This window comes from Mesocricetus auratus, unplaced genomic scaffold (genome assembly GCF_017639785.1).
Source record: "Mesocricetus auratus isolate SY011 unplaced genomic scaffold, BCM_Maur_2.0 Super-Scaffold_100714, whole genome shotgun sequence".
Taxonomy (NCBI): Eukaryota; Metazoa; Chordata; class Mammalia; order Rodentia; family Cricetidae; genus Mesocricetus; species Mesocricetus auratus.
Genome location: NW_024429270.1, coordinates 7,840,367 through 7,860,155, shown reverse-complemented (window position 1 = coordinate 7,860,155; position 19,789 = coordinate 7,840,367).

The window sequence follows — 19,789 nt, the reverse complement described above, 5'->3', positions numbered from 1 at the left end:
AAGTGAAATACATCTATCTGCCAAATTTCATTTCTGGTAATACCTTTAGGATTACTACCTGCAGGTAATGGACTTTAATTGTAGAATGAACAGGTGGGGAAATTCCCTATTATTTCCTTGGCTTCTTGCCAAGTGGTAGAAAAATACTTCTTTAAGCCTTTGGTATCAACATGGTGTATTTTATGAAATTCTGAAGCTTCTAGCAACCTTCCTATTAATAAATGATCAATTTTATCATTACCTTGTGCTAGAGGACCTGGCAGACCCATATGGGATCTGATGTGTGTAATATATATATATATATATATATATATATATATATATATATATGTATATATATATATATATATATATATATATATATATGGGATGAGTTCTCTTTCTGATACTGTCCTGTAATTATATAAACCATGAGGTTAATTCCATATCATTGTAATTTGGTGATTTCCATGTGTATATTGAGAATCAGTAACTATATTGAGATGCTCTCTATAATCCATAAGTACCATGAGAATGGCAAAAAGGTCTGCCTTTAGTAAGGCTTTGAACTACTTTAGTTATATTTCCGGATTTATATCCTGCCTTTCCTGACTTGTTTGCATCAGTATAGAATGTAGGAACTCTGGAGATTGGCGTTTTTCTTACAATACATGGAAGGATCCAAATTATTTTCTTTATGAATTTGATTATCTCTGTTTTGGGATAATTGTGAGTGGTAGCAGGGACAGTGAAGGGAATCGTGTATTGCCGACCTTTGGTAATGCACAAACTGGTGGGGAACCATCTGTTTCCTGAATGCTGCCTCAGCCATAGGGGAGCCAGCATGTGTACGGAGCCAGCAGGGCTTGTGGTGTTCAGGGCATTGTTAGGAGCTTCTGGGGCAGCTTCTCCAGCCTGGTTCTGATACCAGCTTCTGACACCAGAATGTTGCTGTAAAATAAATTGCATGCTTGATAAGGATATAGGAAACTATTTATTGTGGAAGATACTTACAAAAGAACCTGGCAACCCAGGTGAGTCAGCAGCTTTCTGAGAAGGACCGAAAACCCAAAAGAGAGTATGCATCTCTCCTGCACAGTCTTTTATTCCCACATCTATATAGGCCTATAGCCATGCCCAAAGCAGGTGTGATCAGAGGCACAGGTATCTAAGATCTTTTATATAGATATGCATGCAAAACTAAAAAATATGGTCGCAAATTATAAAGAGATCAAGGTGGGGCATATGGAAAGGTTTGGAGCAAGGAACAAAAAAAGACAATGTATATAATTATATTATAACCCCAATACAAAAATAAATAATTTAAAAAGAGTATAAAACCTTATACTCTAAGGATAGAATCACATGGAAATTAATAAAAATATTAATTACCATGATTTCTGTTTGAGCGATTTCAATGGGTGATATTGGATAATGAACTGGGTTATACAAAACACAAAACAGGTCTGGGAATGAGCCTAGGAGATAAAAGATTGGCTTTTGGCTTTGCCAACGTTCAAGTGATTATTATAAATCTAAGTAGAGATTTCAAATAAACATTTGAATTAATAAACATGGAGGCCAGCCAAGATGATCCAGATGGAGATATAAATTTGGAGTCAACATCATTGGGTTCATATGTGAAGGCATTGGGCTGACAGAACTGAGATGTAAGTGATAATGGATTTGACTCATTGTGATGATGAAAAAGAATATGGTCTATTTGAAGCCAGCATTTATGTCACCTCTGACAGCACTTTGTTATTTGCTTTGTTTTAGTAATAGAGGATTATCATGGGGGGTTACTTTTTGGTTACTATTCTATTAAGTTCTAAAAAGATATTTTAGGCATATGGTTATTTTTATGAAGCCTTCTTATGACTTTCTATATCTAACAATGCTTATGAATGTTTGAGATTGTTGATTGTTTTATACTTAAATGAAATCCCTCCAGTTTCAATGGTTTTATCCATATGCATTTAAAGTCCATTTTAACAAAACACAATTTTCTCAGTTTTTAGACATTAAAATTCTTCTCAGAAGAGAATAAAAATATCAAATTATTTTGAAGCACATGCATTAAGTATTTATATATGTTTGTGTGTGTGTGTGTGTATCAAATCAAATGTGAAGAATTATTAAGTTCAACTACCTTTATGTACCAAACTCATCTATCAAAATTGGTATGTGCTTTGGAGGCAGTATTAATTGATGCAATATTCAAGGATATATTCTTCTCAGAGATTCTGATTCATTATTCAACATTCTCCTAATATTGTCTGTGCTTCTGGGGCCACTCATTGAGGAGCACATTGAGGTTGAAATGCTGACTTTCCTTGAGAATTATTTTAATAAATATAAGGTATTAAAATATTTTCATCCATTAATACAATCTTGGATCTTCTCAACTGAAGTAGGCAATGCTAAGAATTCTCTCATTTTATATAATCTATTCTTTTGAATTTCATTTTATACCTTGGCAACCTCAGCTCCTCTGCCAACCACAGAAATCTACTGCACAGAGACTGAGAGGTGAATGGCCAGTTTTGCAATTGGCCTAAAAAGTCTCTAGGTCCTAAGTCCCATGGCAAAAATCCTAGGACATTCCACTACCCATCTCAACCACACATACAGGTCAGCAGGACAGAATCTTATAAGGCAGGTTACTAAAACAGTGCCCCCATCCTGCCACTAAACTCATCCATCCCCTGTGACCTCAGAAACTCCCTGGGACACAGACTTCTAGTGCACAGACATGACTTAGAGAAACGACTGATAGTGGCTTCTAGGACAGAGACATCTAATGCAAAGAGAGGACTAAGAGGACTAAGAGGACTAAGAGGAGTGGATCAAGAGGCAAAGACATGGCCTACACCAAGAGGAAGAAGAGATAGGTAGATGTCAATACAAGAATAAATTCAACAACCTAAGGAACAATATGGCAACACCAGAACATAGTGGTACTACATCAGGAAGAACCAGACATCCCAACACTGAAGAAGCAGAAGAAAATTACAAAAAGAATAACTTTATGAAGATGATAGAAGCCTTAAAGAAGAAATAACGAATTCCCTTAAAGAAATGGAAGAAAAGACAAGCAAAAACTCAGAAGAACTCAATAAATCCCTTAAAGATTGAATGAAAACAATCAAACAAGTCCAAAACTTGAAAACTGAAATGGATACAATAAAGGAAAGAAGTCTGGAAAAGGAATATCTGGGCATTGAAGACAAGATACAGGAAATAGATTCATCAGTTAAAGAAAACATTAAAGCCAACAAAATCACAAAAATGTCTAGGAAATCTGGGAGACCATGAAAAGACTAAATCTAATAATAATAGGAAGAAAAGATGAAGAATATCATCTCAAAGATGCAGAAGATATATTCAACAAAATCATACAAGAAAACATTCCTAACCTAAGGAAATACCTATGAAGTTACAAGAAGCTTACAGAAAACCAAATAGAATGGACCAAAAAATTCCTCTTGCCACATAGTATTCCAAACACAAAATACATAGAATAAAGAAAGAATACTAATAGCTGCAAAGGAGAAAGGTCAAGTAAATTATAAAGACCGATCCATCAGAAACAAGATATGTCATGACAAAACCAGATTTAAACAATTCCTATCCACAAATACAGCCTTACAGAAAACACTAGAAGGAAACTCCAATCTGCAGAGGTTAGAGGTATCCAGGAATGGACAGGCAATAGATAATAATTTATTATTATTATCTTTATGTGAGTACTTTGTCCTATGAGCTTTCAACTTAGCACTGCTTTCATCATGTCCAATAATTTTGGGAATGTTGTACATTCATTGAATTCTAGGAATTCTTTAATTTCTTTCTTTATTTCTTCCTTAACCCAGGGATGATTAAGTTTGACAATATTCAGTTTCCAGGATTGTAGGCTTTCTAGAATTTGTGATGTTGTTGAATTTTAACTTTAAGTCATGGTGATAAGACACAGCGGGTTATTTCAATTTATTTTTGTCTTTGGAGGTTTGTTTTGTGACCAAATATGTTTTCAATTTTATAGAAAGTTGCATAGAGTGTGTAGAAGAAGGTGTAGTCTTTCCTGTTTGGATCGAATGTTATATAGGTGTGTGATAAGCCCATTTGAGTCACAACATCTGTTAGATCCTTTATTTGTATTTTAGTTTTCTGTCTAGCAAACCAAACTACTGCTGAGCCTGAGGTGTTGAAGTCTCCCACATTACTGTGTGGGGTGTGAGACACAATTTAAGCTTTAATAATGTTTCTTTAATAATTGTTGGTCCCTGGTGTGGGATAATACCATTGTTCACTGTAAAGATTTGACACTCCTTTTGGTTTAATAAAGCATGAGTGTCCAGTAGCCAGGAAGGAAATATTGGTGAGATACCAGACTAAGAAAATTCTGGAAAGAGGAAATTGAGAGACAGAGTTGCACTTCAGACTTAGAGGAAACAAGGTGAGAATACCTTACTGAGAAAATGTACCAAGCCACATGGCTAAACCTAGATAAGAATAATGGGTTAGTTTATTTTGTAATAGTTTGTTAGTAATAAAACTGAGCAATAGGCCAAACTCTGTCTTACATTAATCACCCCAAAAACTCTACATGAGAACTCCAACAGCTGATAACCACCTCCAGTAATGTGCCCAGATAGAAAATTAAATAAAATATCAGTAATTCTCCTGTAAACAAATGATGAATGGGCTGAGAAAGAAATCAGAGAAACATCAGCCTTTACAATAGCCACAAATATAAAATATATTGAGGTAACTCTAAACAGACAAGTGAAATTCTCATATGACAAGAAAGAATGAAATTGAAGAGGTTATCAGAAAATAGAAAGATTTCCCATGCTCTTGGATAGGTAGGATCAACATAATAAAAATGGTAATCCTACCAAAACCAATCTACAGATTCAATGCAAAACCCATCAAGCTCCCAACAAAATTCTTCACAGACCCTGAAAGAAAAATACCCAAGTTAATATGAAAGATTAGAAAACCCAGAATAGCCAAAAATATCCTGTACAATAAAGGAACTTCTGGAGGCATTCCCATCCCTAACTTCAAACTCTTCTATAGAGATACAGTAATGTAAACAGCTTGGTATTGGCATAAAACAGAGAAGTGGATAAACAGTTGAATAAAAGGCTCTGACGTTAATCAATACACCTACGAACACATGATTTTTGGCAAAAAAGCCAACATTGTACAATTCAAACAGAAAAAAATCTTTAATAAATGATGTAGAAGATTGTAAATAGATCCCTATCTATCGCTGTGCATAAAGCTCAAATCCAAGTATATAAAAGACCTCAACATAAACCAGCTACATTGAACTTGATAGAATAGAAAGTGGGAAGTAGCCTTGAACTTATTGGCCAAGATATCACTTCCTAAATATAACACCAGTAGCACAGACTGTGAGGCATCAATCAATAAATGGAAATCCAGAAATTGAAAGAATTATGTAAGGCAAAGAACACTGGAAATAAGACATAATCACAGCCTAGAGAATGGGTAAAGATCTTCACCAGCCCCACAACTGACAGAGGACTGATCTCCAAAATATATAACGAACTCAAGAATCTGTACATAAAACACAAAATAACCTATTTGAAAAATGGGGTACAGAAGTAAACAAAAAAATCTCTCCCAAAGGATCACAAATGGCCATGAGACATTAAAAGAAGCACTTAACACCCTTAATCATCGAAATTCAAATCAAAATGACTCTGAGATACCATCTTATAAGTGGCAGAATGGCTAAGATAATATATACTGAGAACAGAATATTTTGGAGAGGATGTGAAGTCAGGGGAACACTCCTCCACTGCTGGTGGGATTGCAATATTGTAGAGCCATTTTGGTAATCAGTATCTTCGTTTCTAAGAAAATTGGGGAATCAATCTACCTCAAGACACAGCGATACCACTCTTTGGCATTTACCCAATGGACACTCAATCATACCACCAGTACACTCACTCAACAATGTTCATAGCAGCATTATTCATAATAGCCAAAACCTGGAAGCAACCTAGATGTCCCTCAACAGAAGAATGGATAAGGAACATCTGGTCCATTTACACAATGGAGTGCTACTCAACTATAAAAATGGATGGATGACCTCATGAAATTTATAGGCAAATGGATGGACCTAGAAAAAAACATTCTGAGTGATGTAATTCAGTCCCAGAAAATCATACAAGGTGTGTACTCATTTGTAAGTGTATATTAGTGGAAATCAATGGAAAACCAGACTATTATCTATAGCTGCAGAGTATCTAGGTAGCAAGGAAAACCTTAAGTGGGAAACATGGATCACCCTGAGAAGGGAAATTCGATGAGATCTACAGGGTAAACAGGGGGTTGGAGCTGTTAAGGGGGAAGAAATCACATGAATGAGTGAGATGGTTGAGGCAGGGAGGGGGCAGTGGAAGAGCAATGAAAGAGATCTCTTATCAAAGAGAACCACTATGGGCTTAGGAAGAAACCTGGTGCTAGGGTAACACTCATGAATCCACAAGAAGGACTCCAGCTAAGTGTCCTAGCAATGGTAGATAGCATGCTGTAACTGGCAGCATGTAATCAGATTGGTGAAAACTCCAATTATCATCATAGAGACTTCATCCATAATTGATAGAACAAGACACGGAGATCCACATCAAGGAACCAGGCTGAGTTCTAGGAATCCAGTTGAACAGCTGGGGTTGGGGGATATATGAGCAAGGAAAGTTAAGATCATGGTAGAGAAATCTACAGAGACAACACAACCAAACTTGTAGAAATATGTGAACTATAGACCTACAACTGTGGAGACTCCAGGGAACTGGCCTAAGCCCATTGTATGTGGGAGACAATTCTGAAGCTTGAACTAGCTGAAGCCCCATGGCAATAGGACCATGAAACAAACCTGGTACATGAAATAGCTAGTTAGAACCACTCTCTATTGTGAGATGCCATGCTTAGTCTTAATGTATGGGTGAGGGTTCTGGCTCTGCCCTACCCTATTGTGCCAGACTATGTTGACTCCTCATGGGAGACCTTATCTGTGGGGAGCAATGGACTTGGGGAGGGCTGATGGGGGAGACAAGATGTGCAGGAGGAGGAACATTCCAACTACAATTCTCCCTCCCACTCCTTATCCAACTCCCCTCCTGCTCTGCTGTAACCCCCCATTCCACTCCTCTTTCAGGTAAGGGCTTTCATGAGGAGTCAACAAAATCTGACACAATAGGTTGGGGCAGGACCAGGTCCCTCTCCCATGCTTTAAGTCTGAGTATGGCATCCCACCATAAGGGTTGGAATCCACCAAGCTAGGTCATGGACCAGGTTTGTATCATTGTTCTATAAGCAGGGGCCACTCTGATAATCCAAGCTCCACAACTGTCTCCCACATTTGGAGGGACTAGCTTGGTATCCGGGAGTCTCCACAGCTCTCGGTCTATCATTAAAACAGATTTATTTTCCAGATACTGGGAGTATTGTCAGCATGAAAAAATTTTCCAAAACCCTTTGGAATTGCCTTCGATGAAGACAACTGTCATGTTAGGGTTTTATGCTCTTATCTAAGGACAGTATATATCAAACAATATTCTCATGAAAAATGGAAAACACCTCATCTCAATTTGGGGCAATCTGACCTTCTTGTGTTCAAGAACACATTGAAAGCAGAAGCTCTCTGAAGAACAGCTATGATTAAGAGTTACTTAAAAAGATTTTATTTGTGAAATTCACAAAAGAATACCACATCAGTCTGAAGCTATACTACATTACCAGAAAGATGACTGCTTACAACAAAAGAATTGAATATCACAGAGAGTGTTGCATGGCAAGCTGAGTTCTAGGCATTAGACAAAAATTCCCACGTTCAATAGCATATGTCTCTCATTAGATGAGAACTTACATTGAAGACATGGAGAAAATTGGAAGTGTTCCCAATGAAGCCTGGAGATAAAAGTTTTCTTTGAACTCATACCCCTCTTACCTTCTAGATGGACTGGTTTGATTTAAGCGTATAGGCTCAGACAGAGGAGATAGAAACAGTAATAGTCCCTAGTGTTCATGATCTATAATAGTGTTAATGGAGGCAGATGGTGATTACTTGATAGAAGAACAGATCAATATCTAAGATATGGTTGCAGTTATTTGAGAAGGCGCATGAGTATTCTTATCCTTCTCTTGTGGTCCTTGAATTTCCATCATTTGAAGTAACACTAAAACTGGAAATATATAAATATTTAAAATCATTAAAAAACAATTGTAGAGCCAAATGAACTTCATTTAGGCACCATGGTGAAACTAAAGGAAATACCAATTGCAGATCACAGTAAAGTCAATCACGAACACTAGGTGTACTCAGATATGCTTGTTTAGAAAAGGTTCCAGCTACACACAGGCTTTAACTCCTATACAGATTCATCCATGATGGAGAATGAACACAATTTCTTTCTTTCAACTTGTAATTTTTTGTACAAAAAGAAAATATAGCCAAGGGAGCCATATGACTACAACAAATAAAATAAAGTGAAAATACCTTAAAGGAGCAGCAGAGAATATTCTGTGAGAATAGATTCTCTTACCTGGAGCAAATCAATGACAACAATTTTGTTCAAGTATGATGGATATGCAATAGTGGTTTATGGAAGACTTATACTGATATTTTTGTCTGGTTTCTTGCCAAGACGCATAGAGCATAATTTCATACAAGTTTTATTATTACAAATAAATAATGCCAGTATATTGTTTGATGTTATGAATAAAGTAGATAATCCATTTATCAAAATTCCCATTTATTACATCACACCACATTCACATTCACACACACACACACACACACACACACACACACACACACACACACACACAGCTCGACTTGTTTCACTTGTTGAGAAATTTGAATCAGGTATGTACAACAGAATGACACCAACCAGGAATAGACAGAACTTTTTCAATGAAATATTAAAACATTTATTCAGAAAGATTTGAATATATACCACCTGCATTATCTCATTGATGGCAATGCTCTGGTTCTAAGAATTAGACATGTTGGCCAGTTTGGGGATATGGAACACCACCAGACAAAGTATACAACATTGGGCACTGTCTTAATCAGTGTTCTATTTCTATGAAAAGGGACACCATGACTATGGAAACCCTTATAAAAAGGAGGCATTTAATTGGAGATTACTTATAGTAGTCACAGTGGAGAAACCACAAGAAACACCAGTTGTGGGTCATAGTAAAGCTAATCCCAAATACTAGGGCAGTGAACAGGGTTTCCTGCAGGCAGACATGATAGTTGAAGAAGTTGAGAATTCTACATTCAGATTCATAGGCAGTGGGAAGAGAGAGAGAGAGCTAATGGGCCAGGCTTGAAGACCTTGATATTGCAAAGCCTACCTCTAGTGTCATTCTTCTTCCAGCAAGGCCACACTTTGTAATTCTTTTAATAGTTCCCCCTCCCTGGTGACCAAGTATTCAAAGCATACAAGTCAGTGAATCTATGGGAGACATTCTTAATCGAACCACTGTAAGCACTTAGGCTTGACTTTGAGAATTCTGGATTGCCTCAGTTTTGGGTGGGGTACATACCAGTACCTCTATTATATCCTCCAATATGGTCCCTTGTGTGTGGACCTTGCCATTAAGTAGTTTTGACCTGAATTTGGCTTCTGGAAGTCATGTATAGATGGAAGACAGAACCAAATTCAGACAGTTGTTCTTACACTCCACACATGTGCTGGGTCATACACACACATACACACACACACACAAACACACACACACTATACAGAAAATTCTGAATATTTTATAGAAGAGTGTTTTCATTTAAAATGAAAATTTAAAATTTTTGACTCAAAAATGAAATATAATTGCTTTATAAGGTTTCCATATATAAATTTATGACACTTATACAAACTTAGAGGTCTATGTAACCAAACTACATATTTCTGCGTCAGTAATCTCAAAAATAGTATGAGAGCACATGTGTGTTTGTAAATTTATAAGACAAGCATGTACACATACTTGGCATTGAACATTTTCATGAAATTACCCCTAATGATGATTTATTACTTTATGCATTTGTAAAACATGCCATTTCTACTAAGAATGCAAGCATGCATGAAGCATAAAGCATTTGGTTTAGGATCAAGCTAAAAAGAAGTCACAGATCCCATAGGGGAAGATCCTAGTTTCTCTATAACTAGTGTGCTTATTTCCTGAGGGCCCACTGTTCTAAAAAGAGGCAATTCTTCTGAGACTACATGCACATTATTATTCTTTTTTTTCCTTTAGTTAAGTCTGTTCCCATAACTTTCAGCAGAATGAGCATGAGGGTGGGCAAACACTCTCTGGATACTCTTGAAGAGTCTTTTGACAATGTCTGAGTCCTCATCTTCATTTTCATAGCACCATATGCTCTATTCTTCAGATGAGATACAATACTTGTGATGTCTTTACATATTTGTATTGTTTGATGTATCTCTAATCAGGTAAGCTGCTTCACTCTGTACCAGCTCCTAGTTTGGTCCACATCCCTAAGGTATATCCATACAACCACTGTACAAAAGATACTGCTCTAAGAGCTTCCTATTGTTTAGATATAGATTGAATTTTTGTGTAAGACTCCCTCATGGAAATTGTTTCCACATTGTGGGGGATTAAGCTGGTCACATCAATCTGTTTCTCAGGTGGAACCTTCAGGAGAAGAGTGGTATTAAAATTACTACAGAATAGGCTCCAGTATTCAGTACTGGCAGATGCATAAAAAAGAGAGAGGAAGGAGTGATATTAAAAGAGGCAAACCCACATGTAACATGCTTCTTGTCCTTTGCAGCACAATATTTTACACTGTCCTAGATCGATAAATAATAAGATGGCTGACATGTTCGGAAGCCACCTGAACTTTAGCCTGAATGGAAAGTCACAGAAAACTTTCTTCCTTGTAGAGAAACTTGCCTCATCTGTTTCAATCTAGTAACAAATTGCTGAAACCAAACCCTTATTATTACAAATCTTTGTTTCACATACCCCATCTAGTTCCGACTGCTCAGCAATGCTCCTGCCTGCTTATCTGCACTCCTGAGTCTGTGAGTACCACAGATGTCCTTTATCCATTTGTCCTCAGGAATAGTATGTTATGTGCAGTGAGTTTATAATCTAAGATGTTTAATTTAATGGAGGAAAAGCAATGTGTAAATACATATAATATATTTTATGTTGTACATAATGTGCATGTGTCTACCGGGGATAATTTAATATTTTGTTTAAAATTTCTACTAATGTTAAACTGAAGAAGTTTGAGCTTAAAAAATGTGTTAATCCTTTCTCTTTATATGGTCACATTTAATAATGCACTGAGCTCAAGCAAATTTAGGCAGTCTTATAGTCACTAGGGGTCACTCTTACAATTTTGAATCTTGTGAGCCAATGTAGGTTATTTTCCTTAAAATGATTTAATTTTAACATTTCTCTCCTTGACACATGTAAAGTTTCCCTGATGAAATTTGATGAGTGTGTTTGCCAAGTAATTTATTAAATGCTATGTGTACTTTGCTGCATTGACTACCACTGTGATGTTTTCCTGAGTGAGTGTGTGTATGTGTGAGTGTGTGTATGTGTGTGTGTGTGTGTATGTGTGAGTGTGTGTGTGTGTGTGTTTAAAATACAAAATACAGTGACTGAAAAATCTAGTCCTATAATAAATTACACTAAAGAAAATAAAAATAACACCTCATCAGTTATATTCTCACAAGAACACTTTGAATTTTTAATGTTGTTATGCTAATCATTAGGGACATTAGAAGGGGTTAGACAGATTTGTTCCTAGAAGATGTAGCCTTTCTTCCTGTGGATGCATTGGTAAGTTACCTGTGCAAATACAGACAAAACAGTGGGCTCTTTAAATCACCAAGTGTCATCTCAGCAGGAATCATAATCACAAACAGGCTGAGAGGAAACCCACAGACATTTGAATCTGTCAGGGGACAACAGAAAGAGGAGTAAATCTCTTTTTAACTACTCTGTGATCATCTCATTCTTTTGCCTACTCCCAAAGATTCCAGGTAATTAGTGCATGGTCTGTCAATCTTGCCTCTTTAAGCAGGAACCAGCTTATGTGTCTGGGGCTCAGATTTTCTATCATTGAACAACAGAAATTTATGGCAGTAGGACATGACGAGTAGAATTGAAAACCCTGTATGGCATCTATAGGCAGGCAGGTGATGACATATTTACGTTGAGAAAGATGCATGTAGATGAAAAGAGAAGTGGTGCCTTAGAAGACAGGTTGTGGATGTGGCTCAGAGTATCTGTTTAGATCTTATAATACCCTGGGTTATAACTGTAGTGCTTTATGCAAACAACAAAGCAGCAGCAACAACAAAACACTCACTCACTCACTCACTCACACACACACACACACACACACACACACTCACCTAAAACCAACTAAACAGAAAAATAAAAACAAGTTAGAGGACATACAATTATTGAGAACAAAAACTACCAAAATCTTTAGAGTAGAAAATTGCAATGCCTCCTTGGCTTTTCAAAAGTATGTACACCCTGAAAAAGCTGTAAGCTTCTAAGACTAAGGCAACTGGTTCACAATGGAATCTGAAAGGGAAAATATACAAACAAATGCAAATGCATGCATAAACATATGAAATGCATGTTCATCTGCTACATTTGTATAATGTATATGCTCAAGAGTATGTGTCGATGTGCCAATATACTAAATATATGATCCCAAACCAATGCTCAAAAAAGCTAACATTCCTATTCTATTATTGAAGAAAGCATACCCCCACAATAAAAGTTTCAGGAATGACTTACATACTATGAAACTGTAAGATATGATACAATATTTGATATTGGATCTGTCCCAGAAAACTTAAGATGTTTAGCTACCATAATATGGCAAAATCCAGTTGCCACTCATTCATTCTCTCTAAAAGACATCATAATCCATTTATTGTTTTTCTATAGGGAAAAATAAGAAGGAAAATGCTTCAGTTGAATATGAAGTCAGGCAATCTAATTTCAGAAACAAATATGGGCAATGGGTCTTCATTGACCTTCTTAATTGTTGAAGCTCTACTGAATGTAAGAAAAACAAAATTCAAAGCTAAGTGTTTCCCAAACCAAGAATAAACCCAAGCCTAAAGATCAGTATTGAGTCTGGCTCCAGGAGAGCTGAACATCACATGCTTCTCTGGTGGACTTCATGATTTTAGTTGCCTCCTGCAGAGTCAACTTCACAGGCAGTTACAGGTGCTCCAAAGTCTTGGAATAGAGCATCTAGGATACGAACTGCAATGAAAGCGACAAAGTACAGAAAAGACTTGTTAAAGGATTCAGTGGCCAGCTGAGGAGTTAAAGTTCCAATGCCATATTTAGAAGGGATTCTGTAAGTGTGGTAATACTTCTTCTGCAGCACTTACTGAAGAATCAGCAGAAAACGTTGTAGCTGTTCACCTTTAGCAATTACGAAAATGTCTCTGCCTCTCACACTTACTTTAGAGCATTTAGGCCTTCCTACAATTGATGTTATAATTGTGGATTTGGGTGTCAAAGAGGTAGTGAAATCATGTGCATGTAGAACTCTGTTGTCAATGACATCACTCACCCTACAAGACCAGATTCTTATTATGTGAGATGGATGGTAGCACATCCTCCTTGAACTCTTATCAGAAAAGATGAAAGAGAAGCAAAACAAATGCACTTGCACAGCAACTGATACCTATGAAGCACTAAACAAATAGCACCTGCTGCCGAATATTAACCATCATCAATGCAAAGACTAAGAAAAAATTTTTGTAATCCTCTCTGTTGATTTCATGAAATATTGCAAAGATTTATCTTACTACTTGCTTGTAATTTTTGGAGCATTCAGTCTATAATACAGGATGTGGCATTCATACTTTTCTTTCTGTTTCATTATTTGAAAATATGTGCAAGAAAGGACTAAAATCCAAAAATCATTACATTCATAGGGAAACTATGAACGTGGGCTGTCTGACTTTAATTGTCTCTGGAAAGATAGGTATGCGACTGGTGACTTCTATGATTTCTTGCAGCCCAGATATTTTAAATCCTGAAATTATTATACTCTTGAGGAAGTTTTTGACTGGGGATGGAATGCATCTGTAGTTTGTGCAAATTAAAAGAATTAAAAGCAGAAGTACAAATTCAGGCCAGTTTTCTTTCTCACATTTACTATTTTTTATCATTTTTATTTTAATTTCAAATAGCTTGTTTTACATGTCAATCCCAGTTCCCTCTCCCTCCCCTTCTCCCACACTCCCCTTCCCCCCACCCTCCCAACCTATTGCCAAATCCTTCCACATAGGGGATATCTAGAGTCTGTCCTTTTACTCTGGGTAGGGTCCAGGCACTCCCCTAAGAGTCCAGGCTGAGAGAGCATCCCTCTTTGTGCTATAGGCACACGAAGACTGTTTGTATACCAGGGATAGACACTGATCCACAACTCAGGGCCTCATAGGTTGCCCAGGCCTTCTCGCTGACACTCACATTTGAGGGGTCCAGATCAGTCCCATGCTGGCCTCCCCACTGTCGGTCTGGGGTCCAAGAGCTCTCCACTGTTCAGATCAGCTGTCCCTGCTGGTTTTGCCAGCCCATTCTTTGCCAATTTGCTCATCATTCCTCTCTCTCTGTCACTGGGTTCCTTGGGTTCAGTTCAGTGATTAATTGTGTGTTTGCCTCTGCTTCCATCAGTCACAGGATGAAGGCTCCCAGATGGTTATAGACATCAAGTTCATTATCAGGAATGGGCATTCGAGGTGGTCTCTCCACTATTGCTTAGCTTGCCAATTGGTGTTATCCCTTTAGATCACTCGAGGTCACTCTGGTGCCTGATCTGTATTCGATCCTATGATTCCCTCTTCCCCCTATTCTACCCCCACCCCCTCAAATACGTGTTCCCCCATGACCAACTCTCTTCCTCTTCACCCCCTCTCTTCTTCCCAGGTCCCACTCCCCCCCACCCCTCGCCGTGCTCCCCATCCATTCAGAGGATCTTGTCTCAATCCTCTTCTCTTGGGTACTATGCATACATGCATATCTTTTAGGTTTTTTCCTGTTTCCCAGACTCTCTATCAGTGGAAGTGCAGACTGGCACTATCCTGATCCATGTCCTAAATCCATATACGAGTGAGTATATACCATGTTTGTCTTTTTGCGACTGGGTTACTTAACTCAGGATGGTTTCTTCCAATGCTATCCATTTCCCTGCGAATTTCAAGATTCCATTGTTTTTTTCTGCTGAGTAATACTCCATTGTGTAAATGTACCACATTTTCTCTATCCACTCTTCAGTTGAGGGGCATCTAGGTTACTTCCAGGTTCTGTCTATTACAAATAATGCTGCTATGAAGATAGTGGAGCAGATGCCCTTGTTGTATGAACTTGCCTCATTTGGGTTTATGCCTAAGAGTGGAATTGCTGGGTCTAGTGGTAGATTAATTCCCGTTTTCCAGAGGAATCTCCATACCGATTTCCCAAGAGGCTGTATGAGTCGGCACTCCCACCAGCAGTGGAGGAGTGTTCCTCTCTCTCCACATCCTCTACAGCATAAATTGTCTTCGGTGGTTTTGATTCTAGCCATTCTGACAGGAGTAAGATGGTATCTCAGAGTTGTTTTGATTTGCATTTCCCTGATGGCTAAGGATGTTGAGCACTTTCTTAAGTGTCTCTTGGCCATTTTAGCCTCCTCTACTGAGAATTCTCTATTTACCTCTGTACCCCACCTTTTAATTGGATCCTTTGGTGTTTTGGAGACTTGTTTCTTGAGTTCTTTGTAAATTTTGGAGATTATCCCTCTGTCAGATGTAGGGTTAGTGAATATCTTTTCCAATTCTGTGGCCTGACTTTTTGTCTTTTTGACTGTGTCCTTTGCCTTACAGAAGCTTTTTAGTTTCAGAAGGCCCCATTTGTTAATTGACGATCTCAGTGCCTGTGCCACTGGTGTTATGTTTAGGAAGTGGTCTCCTGTACCAACTCGTTGAAGAATATCTCCCACTTTCTCTTCTATAAGTTTCAGTATGGCTGGATTTATGTTGAGATCTTTGATCCATTTGGACTTAAGTTTTGTACAAGGTGATAAACATGGATCTATCTGCAGTCTTCTGCATACCAGTACCCAGTTATACCAGCATCATTTGTTGAAAATGCTTTCTTTTTTCCATTGTACAGTTTTAGCTTCTTTGTCAAAAATCAAGTGTTCATAGGTGTGTGGGTTAAAATTAGGGCTTTCGATTCGGTTCCATTGGTCTACCTGCCTATTTTTGTGTCAATACCAAGCTGTTTTCAGGACTATAGCTCTATAATAGAGCTTGAAGTCAGGTATGGTGATGCCTCCTGAAGTTCCTTTATTGTATAGGGATGTTTTGGCTATCCTGGGCCTTTTGTTTTTCCATATACAGTTGATTAATGTTCTTTCCAGGTCCTTGAAGAATTGTGATGGAATTTTGATAGGGATTGCATTGAATCTGTAGACTGCTTTTGGCAAGATTGCCATTTTTATTATGTTGATCCTACCAATCCAAGAGCATGGGAGATCTTTCCATTTTCTGGTATCTTCTTTGATTTCTTTCTTTAAAGACACAAAGTTCTTGATATACAGGTCTTTCACTTCCTTGGTTAGCATTATCCCCACATATTTGATGCTGTTTTTGGCTATTGTAAAGGGTGATGTTTCTCTGATTTCTTTCTCAGTCACTTCATCATCTGTATATAATAGGGCCACTGATTTTTTTTGAGTTTACCTTGTATCCTGCCACATTGCTGAAGGTGTTTATCAGCTCTAGGAGTAACCTTGCTGAGTTTTTTGGGTCACTTATGTAAACTATCATATCATCTGCAAATAGTGAAAATTTGACTTCTTCTTTTCCTATTTGTATCCCCTTTATCTCCTTTTGTTGTCTTATAGCTGTAGCTAGAACTTCAAGTACAATATTGAAGAGATATGGAGAGAGTGGACAGCCTTGTCTTGTTCCTGATTTTAGAGTAATTGCTTTGAGTTTCTCTCCATTTAGTTTGATGTCAGCTGTTGGTTTACTGTATATTGCTTTTATTATATTCAGGTATGTTCCTGTTGTCACTGATCTCTCTAGGACCTTTATCATGAAGGGGTGCTGGATTTTGTCAAAGGCTTTTTCAGCATCTAGTGAGATGATCATGTGGTTTTTCTTTCGCAGATTGTTAATATGGTGGATTACATTGATAGATTTTCTAATGTTGAACCATCCCTGTATTCCTGGGATGAAGCCTACTTGATCATGGTGGATGATATTTCTGATGTGTTCTTGAATCCGGTTTGCGAGTATTTTATTGAGTATTTTTGCATCAATGTTCATGAGGGATATTGGTCTGAAGTTCTCTTTCTTGGTTGTATCTTTGTGTGGCTTGGGTATCAAGGTAATTGTAGCCTCGTAGAACGAGTTTGGCAGTGAGCCTCCTGCTTCTATTGTGTAGAATACTTTGAGGAGTATTGGAATTAGCTCTTCTTTGAATTTCTGGTAGAATTCTGCGCTGAAGCCATCTGGGCCTGGGCTTTTTTTGTTTGGGAGACTTTTGATGACTGCTTCTATTTCATTAGGGGTTATAGGTCTGTTTAGCTTGTTTATCTGTTCTTGATTTAGTTTTGGCAAGTGATATCTATCCAGGAAATTGTCCATTTCCTTTAAATTTTCAAATTTTGTGGAGTATAGATTTTCAAAGTATGCCCTGATGATTCTCTGGATTTCCTCAGAGTCTGTTGTTATGTCCCCTTTTTCATCCCTGATTATGTTAATTAGCATGCTCTCCCTCTGTCTTTTGGTTAGTTTGGACAGAGGTTTATCTATTTTGTTGATTTTCTCAAAGAACCAACTCTTTGTTTCATTGATTCTTCTCACTGTTTTTCTGGTTTCTACTTGATTGATTTCAGCCATCAATTTGATTATTTCCTGGCGTCTGCTCCTCCTGGGGGAGTTTGCTTCTTTTTGTTCTAGAGCATTCAGCTGTGCTATTAATTCTCTAGTATGACTGTTCTCCAGTTTTTTCATGTGGGCACTTAGTGCTATAAACTTTTCTCTCAGCACTGCTTTCAAAGTGTCCCATAAGTTTGTGTATGTTGTGTCTTCATTCTCATTGAAATCGAGGAAGTCTTTAATTTCTTTTTTTATTTGTTCCTTTACCCAGGGATGGTGCAATTGTGCATTGTTCAATCTCCATGAGATTGTAGGGTTTCTGCAATTTGTGTTATTGTTGAATTCTAATGTTAATGCATGGTGGTCTGATAAGATGCAGGGGGTTATTCCAATTTTTTTTGTATCTGTGGAGATTTGCTATGTTTCCTATTATGTGGTCAATTTTAGAGAAGGTTCCATGTGATGCCGAGAAGAAGGTATATCCCTTTGTATTTGGGTGGAATGTTCTATAGATGTCTGTTAAACCCAGTTGGGTCATAACTTCTATTAGTTCTTTTGTTTCTTTGTTAAGTTTCTGTCTGGAGGTCCTGTCTAGCAGTGAGAGCGGAGTGTTGAAGTCTCCTACTATTAGTGTGTGAGATTTTATGTGCATTTTGAGCTTTAGTAATGTTTCTTTCACGAATGTAGGTGGCTTTGTATTTGGGGCGTAGATGTTTAAAATTGAGACTTCGTCTTGATGTATTTTTCCTTTGATGACTATGAAGTATCCTTCTTCATCTCTTTTGATTGATTTTAATTTGAAGTCTAATTTGTTAGATATTAGGATTGCTACACCTGCTTATTTCTTGGGACCGTTTGATTGGAAGATCTTTTCCCAACCCTTTACTCTGAGATAACGTCATCTTTGATGTTGAGATGTGTTTCTTGTATGCAGCAGAAGGAAGGGTTCTGTCTTTGTATACAATCTGCTAGTCTGTGTCTTTTTATAGGCAAGTTGAGGCCATTGACATTTAGGGATATTAATGACCATTAATTGGTGATCCTTGTTTGTGCTTGATTTATTGTTAGTGAAGTTATTTTGTGTAGTTTCTCCTCCCTTTTTCTTTGGGTGTTTTGTAAAGTGTGGTTATATATTGCCTGTGTCTTTGTGAATGTAGTTATCTTCCTTGGCTCTAGGTTTTCCTTCTAGCATTTTCTGTAGAGCTGGATTCATGGATACGTATTGTTTAAATCTGACTTTGTCATGGAATATTTTGTTTTCTCCATCTATGGTAATTGAGAGCTTTGCTGGATATAGTAGTCTGGGCTGGCATCCTTGTTTCCTTAGCGTTTGTAGGACATCTGTCCATGATCTTCTGGCTTTCATCGTTTCCATTGAGAAGTCTGGTGTAATTCGGATAGGTCTGCCTTTGTATGTTACTTGGCCTTTTTCTTTAGCTGCTCTTAATATTTTCTCTGTACTCTGTAGGTTTGATGTTTTGATTATAATATGGCGAGGTGACTTCTTTTTCTGGTCGAGCCTATTTGGTGTTCTGTAAGATTCTTGCACTTTCATAGGCATATCTTTCTTTAGGTTAGGGAAGTTTTCTTCTATGATTTTGTTGAATATGTTTTCTGTACCTTTAAGTTGAATTTCTTCACCTTCTTCTATACCTATTATTCTCAGGTTTGGCTTCTTCACGGTGTCCCATATTTACTGGATGTTTTGTGTCAAGGATTTGTTGGTTTTGAGATTTTCTTTGGTTGACAACTCTATATCCTCTAATGAGTCTTCAACACCTGAGATTCTCTCTTCTATCTCTTGTATTCTATTGGTGATAGTTGCATCTGTAGTTCCTGATTGTTTACCCAACTTTTCTATTTCCAGCATC